We start from the raw sequence: 12,855 nt of genomic DNA on the forward strand, positions 1-12,855 counted from the left end.
ACTTGCAATTGAATTCTGTAACGAATAACCAATAGTGAATAATGTCTAATCTTACTATTTTATGCTGTTTATAGTTTACATACCTGTTCTTCCACATGATTCATGTTTTAATGACAATTTTTCCATAGTTGGAAATTTGATAATTTCAGAAAGAGAACCTCCTTTATGAAAATCATGATATTCCTACAACTCCCTTTCTCTTCGCCTGTTCCCATCACCCAACCACCGCCACTTTATTCACTCTTGCTCCTCCTCCTCTCTTTCCCTCTCCCTTCAGCAGATACGAATTAAAAACATTGACAGACAGATTGCTGACAGAGCTTCCTAGATAAATTCTACATTTATGTAGAACTGTTTTATACATATTGTGAAATATTAGATGTTACATGTTTACCTTTACTTTGTCTTGGATCTGAAGACGATCCAGAGAGATCTAAAAAGTCATGTAATTAAAAATGTGTAACTGATATTGAAGAATAGAGAACAATTGTTTTAGATATCAATACAGTTTTCTGACTCTTGTAGCACAACGCTAATATTTGGTATGAAATTCACAAAGTAGGTAGTGGCTTGCAGTAGCGACAGCCACAAACAAGCATGGGTGTTATGTCTTTAAAACATTGTGAGACGATATGGCCTGGCAAGGTGTAATACAGCAGCACCTAAGCGAAAAGGCGGCACACTGCCAGCCACTGGAATGTTTAGTTTATGTGCTGCAAGGCACAGCAAAGCCCAAGCGAATGCAGCTTCGAAGCATATTAATACCTATCCATGTTGTACTGAAGTCACTTCACTTAGTATCACAGCTCCAATACCATAGGGCAGTGGGCGCACTGTCTGTGAACCACAGTTAGACGTTCTGTCACATCAGTCTACCCTGAAACCATGGGATCTGGAACCACACGACACTGGCCGGCACCAGCCCTGGAAGTCAACTTCTTGGCCATCAACGCCGGGCAATGTGTCACGGCCAAAATATTACCTGCCTGGCGGCCGCTGGACAGTACAGGTTGCACGAGTCATGTCACAAGACACCAGACGCAGCTTTCTAAGACTACCTGCAATCTGAGTCACTGCTGGCAGAGGCAGTGCGTCGCTTCGCTCTTTCAGTGTTACAGGGCATAGTGTCCCCCTTCCCCAAAGCCACCAGCTATTACAACTGTCAGAACACTGACATAGCCTTTTCAGCACATCGTTTGAACCTATGGCCTGTAGAATGGTGAGTCGAGTAATTTAAGTGTTCTGCCAAAGTTTCTTGGTCATGCAAAAAATGCCTACTGCTGTAGTCTTTGTAAGCTTAATTTTGTTAGACGTAAGCAACTAGTGGATTTGCCACACTTTAGAGGTATTGGAGGGCACGAGTAGCTAGTACCTGTCAGATTTACACGGCGTAATTTGGTAGGTAATTCTGTAGCATGTGCAGAATCAGTATTAGTAGCCTATTTACCGTGTAAGTGTTATGGATACATGGCCAGACAGTGCCTCAAATAAAGTTGGATGATGATTACACGTAAGAATTAAGTTAATGTATTTTATTTTGGTGTTTCAAAATCAGTGTCGAAGAGGGAAAGGCTTTGTCTGACTGAGAGACACAAAGAGTATCAGAACCAGAGGGAGTTCATATATCGTCTGAAAGGATAGCATAATTAACAGTATTTAATAGTGAGTTGGACGGTCTATTAGTAGTGCAAGTGCAACTATCGCAACGAAATATGTATTTGTCAGCAGGAAGTTTAGTGGCTCCTTTCTATGGTAAATTAAGTAAGGACATCTAATCTTTGTGGAGGGTCTTAGGAATTTTGCAGAGATGGAATGGTAATCTGGCACAGAACCTTTGCCGGAAGCAAAATTAAGGTTAACTGAAGAAGCAAAAGCTTTTGCAAGTTGTATCTAGGCTCTCAAGTGAACTACAACATTTTCGGACTTTAAAAAAGGGTTTGTCCTAATGTATACGAAGCGGAACGTTGCCAGGAATTTTGGGGAAACAGTTGGGCATAGTAATAAAGAGGCATACAGAATTAGTAGAAGAATTTGTGGATAAAATAAGGTACATCAATGGCTGTATATATGAGTTGGGACAGAATGCTGTTGTGAAAGAAAGAAATTTACAGGAGTCTGAGCAAATGGTGCTTGACGCATTTTTAAATGGATTACTTCAGAAATGTAGAGGAGAGTATGAACAGGCGTACTGACTCATTTACCCACATATTTACACTGGCAGTAGAAAGCAGGAACCTCGATGTGTCAACTGTGTTGCAAGGTAGACGACCAGTTTTTTCAGCTAATACAAGGTGTTATAGAAGTGGACAGATGGGACATATGTGGAAGCAATGTCATCACTCATGAGACAGTGGGAGAAGAGGCAGAGGTCAGCATAATGGTAACTGTAGTTTAAGGGGTGATGGCCAGTGTGAAGCAAGCGTTAAATGTCAAAGGGAAACTGAGGTCTGCATCTGGGCATTCCCAATAAAATTGAACACTACAAAATCATATGCAGAGATGGGTTGTGTGACCAGAGGAGTAGTGGGGATGAAGAATTGCAGGATTTTGTCGGTTGCCAGTGGATGTCTGCTGGAACATTAGCAATGGATGCGACCACAGTATAGATTGTGTGGAGTGGACAATAGTCACACTGCAGGTATCTGTACATAAATTGGCCTGGGTATGGTTAATTTCAGGCAATATGAAGAGATTGTACCACTCGTGCTTGAGTCTTATGACATTATTCTGTGGTAGGACTTTGTGGATTAATCTTATGCCAAAATCGACCTACGGCCATCCATGATGGAGCATGATGGGAGGAAACTGTTCACTGCCAGTATAGTGACGTAGCGTGGGGAGACAATCGAGCATGACATACCGTTTCAAATGTGAATAATCACACTAAGATACGATTCACACAACAGTGTGCGTAGGAATTAAAGAAAATCGCTTGGGGTTAATTTTAAGTCCAATTTACTGGTTGAGATGTTACGTGCCATATAAGTGTTGGAAGTAAATAATGTATGGGATCAGGCAGGCTGCTTAGTGAAAAGAAGTGTTGTAAGTTTACAAGAGGTGAATGGTGATAAAATGTTACCTATGTTCGTGGATAATTTCAGTGTTGTGGGTTTAATGTTAATAGAGGGGTGGTTGATTGCTAACGTGGATGTCCTGGAGGAGGATGAGAGCGAAACGAGAGGTGTAAGTCACACACAGTCACCCAACGCCATGGAAACTCTACTGATGCGCCGAAAGTGGAGTGATAAGCAGAAGATGGAAGAGTTACTGTTGGAATTTAGGTATTTGATCTTTTCCAGAAGGGCTGTTGGCTGCAACACAATTACGCACAACCAAACACCGTCGGGAAATGAATTACAGATTTACACACAAACCATGCAGGATACTGGAGCCGTGTAACCGTGTAGTCTATCCGCATGGCCCACACTCGCCTGTGGTGTGCGAGTGAGAGCGGTAATATGCTTCGCGAGCGTTGGGGAAGTTGCCAAAGATTACCGATGCTAATGACAGCTGCGTGAGCGTATGTACACCGTGTCAGCCGCATGTCCACGTGGATTTCACACACCTGCATTCACTTGAACATAGGTTGCGAATTATTTTGTGTGCGCATGCATGACGTACTTCGCTTAGCACTAGACTTGGGCGAAATTTATGCAAATGAAGGATAACAAGTACGGATACAAATTACTATCTGTTATTCGTCAGTAACAAATACTGTTTGAAACATTATTTACTTACAAGAATAAAAACACTTATTCGTCATCTTTGCATAAAAAGTGTTTAGTGTAATAGATAAATTTGAAATTCAACAGGATTTATAGCTCCAATTTTTTGTTATTTATTAAACAAATGTACTTTTAGTTTCTATTAAATTAGTTTCAAGAACAACTCTTTTTTTTTTCTTTGAAACGTCTCGTTAGAACCTTTACTTGATTTACGGAGATTTATGGTTGTCACGCTAAAGAAACCACGTTCTACACATGCAGTGCACTCCTGAATTCGTCTTTAATCGTGGCTTGTATGTATGAGTTTCAGCTTGTAATCTTCTTCAGCAAAAATTGAGAAATTATCAATTCCGCTGAAGTGTTTGGCAAATAATTCGTTGCGATTTCACTTTAACTTCACTTCTCAAATCACATTACAAATAAAACCTTCTTTTTACGTTATAATGTCATTTGAAACTTGTGATACAATTTCTTTGACATTTCTTTGGGTATTATGTATCTGAAGTTTGTTGTAAGCCTCCCTTCGTTATGACCAGCAATAGAGGTGAATTACTCGTTTTTAAAGCGTGGGTAAGACTTTGCTGCAATAATTGCAGTTGGCATAGAAAAGCGAAAAACTTCCTAAAATCGTCTCTTATCACTTTCACGATACACACGTTGCAAGTGTGTTGCAATTTTATGAACTATTTTATACATTCGAACCCAATCTCTCTTCTGTAATTTCTGAATCTAAAGTTCTAGGTAACTGCATAGACGGATGGAAAAATTATTCCATAATCTAAAGGCAAGCTCACTCAGAGTTAATCCTAAAACACTTTGGATGACTTCGGACATCTAGCAGCATTCCATAAACGCTTCAGGAGACGTTGGATTAAAAGTCTGGTGATATTGAGTTCTTGCTTGGCTCACTCATTTTGTAGCAATACAGTCACGAACTGTATAATTATATCAAGCAGATAGGCATATCTGATAGTGTTAGCTATATAAGAAAGGTGTTGAGGACTGAGAGTTTTTGTCGGCTGCATTCTCATCGTTGGCTAGTTACATAGAGTTCTTTCGCCATGTTAGCAGTGGGAGGCGGAAACGTATTGGTAGGTGCAGAGGCAGTTTAAAGGGGCCGAGTCGGTGATGTAAAGCTGTCGGTACACGGACCGTGCTGTCGAGCGTTAACGTTGAGCGAACCAAGTTCAACGTGCTGCTGAACGCTCACGAACGATGCGGCTTGTACATACGGTACGTGGGCTCCAACGTGGCATACGCGATCGCAATGCACTCCAGCGGCAGTTGACGGATGTTTCTAGTTCATAAATCACACTGTTTACTCAACGGGCGTGCGTAAAATTCCCACGTTAGCTCTATTAAAACACACATTTCCTCCATTGTCCACGAAAAGTAAAGTAGCATGTCCAATCAGTAAGGACACAGGCTTATAAAAGTTCCATTACAAACAGTGCGGTACAAATTTGGCCGGCCGCGGTGGCCGAGCGGTTCTAGACGCTTCAGTCCGGAACCGTGCGACTGCTACGGTCGCAGGTTCGAATCCTGCCTCAGGCATGGATGTATATGATGTCCTTAGGTTAGTTAGGTTTAAGTAGTACTAAGTTCTAGGGGACTGATGACCTCAGATGTTAAGTCCCATAGTGCTCAGAGTAATTTGAATTTTCGGTACAAATTTGGAATACTTCTCCGCATAAGACAAACATTGTTTCATCATTCCCACATTTTAGTAAAACCCCAAGGTCAGTCTTACTTTATCACTGTTCCTATCCAGTAGCAGAATCTTTGCAACATGTTAATTACGAAGCGTAAAAGAAAAAGGAGCAAAATATCTTTACACAAGTAGCGCAAGCTGTCCTGTGGATTAAGCCAATCGAACAAAGTCACCCTTCAAAAAAAGATGAACTTATATTTACATAACATCTAATACTATAGCATGTACTTATATTAAACTAATAATAAAGTATCAGAACCAAATAAATTTTAGGAAATGTTAGGAAAAACAATTTGGATGTGTTAAGACGCGAACCACCGCCCCAACAAAAACTCATTACGGGACACAGACTCTACTCATTACACTATGTGAAAACCACGGTCCTTGTAGTTTTACCCCGTGCTAAAAACGTTAATCGTAGCTAATTACGTTACTAATTGAAATTTAATTATAACAAATTGTGGCAAGAAAAATGCGTTTTGGGTGGATCTTCAGAGTGTCGCTGCCTTCAAATAGCCTACTCTCATAATACTTAAGTTACAATAATTCTTTGCCACGAATATGATGTTTCTCATTATTTTATTGGAACGAAACACACAACTAACAACGGGTTTTCCAGTGATTCTCTCTTTGCTGGTGCTCAGAAACGTCATATATACAAACAGGGTTGAAATGAACGCCAATATGGAGCCTCACAACTCTGTACTGAAGGGAGAGTGCGTGCGTGTGACGTAGGTGGCGCTGTGCCATCTCACTGGTCAACGCTCAGACGTACGCTCAAAATATCTGACATACCAGATATTGCTCTGCACGTTCGGAAAGACTGCCGAACGTGCTGTTCCACGCTATGACGTCAGAAACTCGGCACGCTCAACGCTCAACGTTCGGATGCACGGTCCGTGAGGCGACGGCTTAAGGGCTATATAGCGCTAGGAAGACAGTCTGCGGCACAAAAAAATGACGTGCATTGTAGTGTGCGCACTGGGCCGCGCTGCCAGTAGTGGGCTCCTGTCACGTGGAGAACGTATACGGCTGCCTTCAGTCTCCATGCACTTGTCGAAGCAGGTAGACGTTTCTTGCATCCTGAAACACAATTCGTGATTGCTTTCGACAGCGAGTAAGACCTAGGGGAATTTCCAGATCTGGAGAAACGTACAATATGTCTTAAACTTTATCAAACTACTTTGTAAAACAACGTGCATTTAATATGGCAATCGCAAATTCTTCTCGAATATCCACTGGGCGATGAAAAGTTCTCCGTTCTCCATTTATTTTCCAGGGTTTAGTCCGAGACAGTCACTTCTTAAAGGTTCTTTTATTGTTCATTAAACTGCTTCCTCCATAAGGATGCATTAAATATACAGATATACCAACTCCGCCCGGCGGATTAACGATGAGGGCTGGTGTGCCAGCCAGCCTGGATGGGGTTTTTAGGTGGTTTTCCACATCCCAATAAGTGAATACTGGGCTGGTCCCCACATTCCACCTCAGTTACACGACTCGCAGACATCTGAAAAACGTTACGCTAGACACAGACAGGTGGGGTACACTAATTTCCGTCCCGGGGGGTGCGAGGTCGTAACAGGAAGGGCATCTGGCGACCCTCTGACGCTTACATTGCCACATCCATAGTAACAAGACTGTTCCCACGTTGAAGTGGGGCAAAGGCCCTTAGAAAATGGGATGATCCAGATAGAAATCTATTCAAATGATAGCCATCTCTTTTAAGCATTTGACTTTACGTTTTGTGAGGTAACGGGCGATTTGTGGCGCCATGAAAACATTCTAAGTTCGGAGTTTGCGTGGCCGCACGGGCCGCTCGCAAAGCTGGGGCTCATCAGCAACCGCGTGGTGCCGAACATTAGCCGGAGCAAGAGGGGTAACCCCAGCGTGTGGTCCAGGTTGACCACAGGGCTGGGAATTCCATGTTGATGCTGTGTCGAGGAACGGGTTTTGTATCAATGAAGGAGGTTTGTATGCTAGGAGTGCCAAAGATGGCGGACTGTGTGAAACCATAATGGCAGACATTTCACAGTTCATGTAGAAATTAATAATAGCCAGAGGAATCAATATGCCTTAAAAAGAAACATGTACATTAACATTATTTACACAACGATTCTGATGGTGTAATCAGATTTTCAACATCTTCTTTAGTTTAAAGTTTAGTATCTGACGGTAAATCATCATCATCATTTAAGACTGATTATGCCTTTCAGCGTTCAGTCTGGAGCATAGCCCCCTTATAAAATTCCTCCATGATCCCCTATTCAGTGCTAACATTGGTGCCTGTTCTGATGTTAAACCTATTACTTCAAAATCATTCTTAACCGAATCCAGGTACCTTCTCCTTGGTCTGCCCCGACTCCTCCTACCCTCTACTACTGAACCCATGAGTCTCTTGGGTAACCTTGCTTCTCCCATGCGTGTAACATGACCCCACCATCTAAGTCTGTTCGCCCTGACTTCTACATCAATAGAGTTCATTCCCAGTTTTTCTTTGATTTCCTCATTGTGGACACCCTCCACCCATTGTTCCCATCTACTAGTACCTACAATCATCCTAGCTACTTTCATATCCGTAACCTCAACCTTGTTGATAAAGTAACCTGAATCCACCCAGCTTTCACTCCCATACAACAAAGTTGGTCGAAAGATGTAACGGTGCACAGATAACTTAGTCTTGGTACTGACTTCCTTCTTGCAGAAGTGAGTAGATCGTAGCTGAGCGCTCACAGCATTAGCTTTGCTACACCTCGCTTCCAGTTCTTCCACTATGTTGCCATCCTGTGAGAATATGCATCCTAAGTACTTGAAACCGTCCACCTGTTCTAACTTTCTTCCTCCTATTTGGCACTCAATCCGTTTATATTTCTTTCCCACTGACATTACTTTCGTTTTGGAGATGCTAATCTTCATACCATAGTCCTTACATTTCTGATCTAGCTCTGAAATATTACTTTGCAAACTTTCAATAGAATCTGCCATCACAACTAAGTCATCCGCATATGCAAGACTGCTTATTTTGTGTTCACATATCTTAATCTTACCCAGCCAGTCTATTGTTTTCAACATATGATCCATAAATAATATGAACAACAGTGAAGACAGATTGCAGCCTTGTTTTACTCCTGAAACTACTCTGAACCATGAACTCAATTTACCGTCAACTCTAACTGCTGCATGACTATCCATGTAAAGACCTTTAATTGCTTGCAAAAGTTTGCCTCCTATTCCATAATCTCGTAGAACAGACGATAACTTCCTCCTAGGAACCCGGTCATATGCCTTTTCTAGATCTATAAAGCATAGATACAATTCCCTGTTCCACTCATAACACTTCTCCATTATTTGCCGTAAGCTAAAGATCTGGTCCTGACAACCTCTAAGAGGCCTAAACCCACACTGATTTTCATCCAATGGGTCCTCAACTAATACTCGCACTTTCCTTTCAACAATACCTGAGAAGATTTTACCCACAACGCTGATTAAAGAGATACCTCTGTAGCTGTTACAATCTTTTCTGTTTCCATGTTTAAAGATTGGTGTGATTACTGCTTTTGTCCAATCTGATGGAACCTGTCCCGACTCCCAGGCCATTTCAATTATCCTGTGTAGTCATGTAAGACCTGACATTCCACTGTATTTGATGAGTTCCGACTTAATTTGATCCACCCCAGCTGCTTTATTGCACTGCAATCTATTGACCATTTTCTCCACTTCCTCAAATGTGATCCTACTTCCATCATCATCCCATTCTACCTCGAAATCGGAAACATTACTGATCGTATTTTCACCTACATTGAGCAACTCTTCAAAATATTCCCTCCATCTGCCCAAGGTATCCACAGGATTCACCAGCAGTTTTCCTGACCTGTACAAAATACTTGTCATTTCCTTCTTACCTCCCTTTCGAAGACTGCTAATTACACTCCGGAATGGTTTTCCAGCAGCTTGACCCATAGTCTCCAACCTGTTTCCAAAGTCTTCCCAAGATTTCTTCTTGAATGCTGCAACTATCTGTTTGGCTTTGTTTCTTTCTTCAACATAACTTTCTCTGTCTACCTAAGTTCTAGTATGTAGCCATTTTTGATACACCTTCTTTTTCCTTTTACAGGCTGCCTTGACTGTGTCATTCTACCAAGCTGTTTGCTTCATCCTTCTTTTACACACTACTGTTCCAAGAAATTCTTTAGCCACTTCTAGTACTGTGTCCCTGTACCTTGTCCATTCCTTTTCAAATGACTGTAATTGACTACATTCAACTAACTGGTACCTTTCTGAGATCGCTGTTATGTACTTGTGCCTGATATCCTTATCCTGAAGTTTCTCCACTCTTATCCTCCTACATATGGACCTGACCTCCTGCACTTTCGGCCTCACAATCCCAATTTCACTGCAGACTAAATAATGATCAGTGTCATCAAAGAATCCCCTGAATACACGTGTTTCCCTCACAGCCTTCCTGAATTCCTGATCTGTTATTATATAGTCAATGACAGATCTGGTTCCCCTGCCTTCCCAAGTATACAGTGAATGTTCTTATGTTTTAAAAAGGAGTTTGTGATTACTAAGCCCATACTGGCGCAGAAATCCAAGAGTTGTTTCCCGTTCCTGTTGGCCTCCATATCCTCTCCAAATTTACCCATAACCTTTTCATACCCTTCTGTTCGATTTCCAATCCTGGCATTAAAATCACCCATGAGCAGAACACTGTCCTTGTCCTTTACTCTAACAACTACATCACTGAGTGCCTCATAAAAACTATCCATCTTATCTTGATCTGTCCCTTCACAATGCGAATATACTGACACAATCCTAATTTTCTTGCTAGACACTGTCAAATCTATCCACATCAGTCGATCGTTTACATACCTTATTGCAACTACGCTGGGATCCATTTCTTTCCTGATGTAAAGCCCTACACCCCATTGTGCTATTCCTGCTTTGACTCCTGACAGGTAGACCTAGTATTCTCCCACTTCCTCTTCTTTCTAACCCCTTACCCGAATGTCACTAACAGCTAAAACGTCCAGCCCCTTCTTCCCAGAGTAGCCCTCATTGATATTTATTATGACGGTAAATTATACAAGTAAAACCCAGCAACGAAATTTCAAAATCTAAAAGGCTAATCCGATTTGGTCAATCGATGTGTCTTTAAAAGCTATTAGTATAAACCTAAATTTGTATGAATTACAGTCATGTAACTTGAATAGTACATGAGTTATTGGAGGTCAAAGAGGCCGATTACTACTGATCGCGTCAGGCCATAAGTACTCCACAGTTACACAAAAAAACGGTAGTAGCATGCTTATAAATATTTTTATTCGTGTATGTCTTCGTTTATATCTGATATATACTGTTCATCATGAAAAAAATTGGCCAAATATATACTGTGTTTTAGAAAGCACAGTGGCATTAAGCTACTGGCCTACTTTTGTTTCTATTCCCTTGATACATGTTTATTTGATTTATTTATGTATTTAATAATGTGTGTTAGAGTGTGTTTATGGTCCAGCCATAGGAAAATTTCATGTTATTTAAATGTAAATCGAGTATTTCGTATGTGTTTCAATATGTTTGTGAGTGTGTGTTGGCTTGGAGACATGGCAGGAGCGCTCTAGCCAATCGCAGCGCTCAGTACTACGGTAGGCGACTATCGAAGTCAATGGAGAGACTGGATGGAAGTGGAGGAGGAGAATCGGATCGCACAGGACAGGTGAGTGCTGGACGAGAAGGCGCGACAGACGGTCACAGGAAAATCTTGGAGAGTGTTAAGCAGTTTGCTCGTGATTGCGGGAGACAGAAATGGTTTGTAGTGCCGACCGAAGCACTTGAGAGATTTCCGTGGCTTCTGCAGCGAAGACGTAGTATGCATTTAGAAGTGAATAAAGAGAGCTATCTTGTTGCTTATAACTAATTACGTGAAGTAGGAATCTATTGTTTCCATGTTATTCAAGTTATATTTTATTTAACTGCTGAATCATCGACACCAATAAGGGTTTTGCAGTAACAAATGGCATTCTAATAGGTACTTCTGCTATCGTACTCATCATTTAAGGTCATTAATTATAGTACCCGCATATTTTATTTTATTGCAGTTTTTCATCGATAAACTTCTATGTTACATTAAAAATACGCAAATGCCGAGTGATGGACCCTTCGACCATTCGATTCATATGTATATTGATATTGTATACTGTAGACTCAGCAGTATTTGGCTTGTAATGCGTCAACTATGTATCCCAGTTCCTAGACAACGAAACCACCCAAAACTTTTAATATTTCACCTCTGAGTCTGAGGGTACATAGTAGAGGGCCATAATTAATTTTTTTGAAAGCCCGCAAATGGGGGCTCAGCCGGGATTTGTGTCCTGCAAAGTGGTAATTCCTTTGCTCTCTGTTATTTAGCGTACTATGCGAAGTGTAAAAACCTTTGCAAAACCAGTAGAGATTTCTCTAGAGTGAACCTCTCTCCCTCTCAAAAAAAAAAAAAAAAAAAAAAAAGTGAGATAGATTTTTTTTCCCACAAGTAGGTATCTGGAAATAGTGAAATTACCCAGTAATTTTCACAACTAACACATGCGACCGATAGGGGCCCTAATCTATCACGTTAAAGGCAATTTGCGTGGGTGCTCAGAGTCTAAATAAGTTGAGTGCAGGTAACGGTATCGGTTAGCGCGTTTTAGAGACAGCGGTATTGGAGACTGTTGGAACACGCCGTAACCAACAGCAGCTACAATTACATCAGGGGACTTCTCCTGTAGCGGACACAATTCAACAGCAGTACGACGGCAGCGTCTTCGAGTACTCCAGGGCAGTCTTGAATGTCGACTTCCACTACAACCGACAGCATCACCATGGAATGAATGTGGGGAAGATATGATGTCTCAGCTAATCCAAATGATCCACGGATTGGGAAATAATATGAATACAATGCCAAATAATATCAGTACAATTCGAACAGATACGGGAACATTACGAACAGATACGGGCACATTACAAACAGTTACGGTTACAATTCGGACTGATATGGGTACAATGTCAACTGAAATAGGTTCCGCTACGAAAAAGGAAGTTGGAAAAATTATGGGTAACCTTGAAAAAGCAATTGATGATAAATTAAGATGTGTCCGAGTGGATATGGGAAAAATTAAAGATGAAGTTGTAACAGTAAAATCTAAAATCGAATCAGTGGAAAAAGATCTTGGGAAAAAAATGGATAAGATACAGATGGAAATTGGGGGCAAGGTAAGCGACTGTATAAAAGTGCAAGATGCTCATAAAAGCGATATAAATTTAGCAATTAGTGACATTGCCAATCGTGTAGTATCACTAGTGAAAATGAATTTAAAAAACAAATACAACAGGTAAAAAGTGATTTAAATTCGTTAGCCCCCCAACAGGCCACGCATATTATTA

Source organism: Schistocerca nitens, chromosome 3 (genome assembly GCF_023898315.1).
Source record: "Schistocerca nitens isolate TAMUIC-IGC-003100 chromosome 3, iqSchNite1.1, whole genome shotgun sequence".
In the NCBI taxonomy this organism is placed as follows: domain Eukaryota; kingdom Metazoa; phylum Arthropoda; class Insecta; order Orthoptera; family Acrididae; genus Schistocerca; species Schistocerca nitens.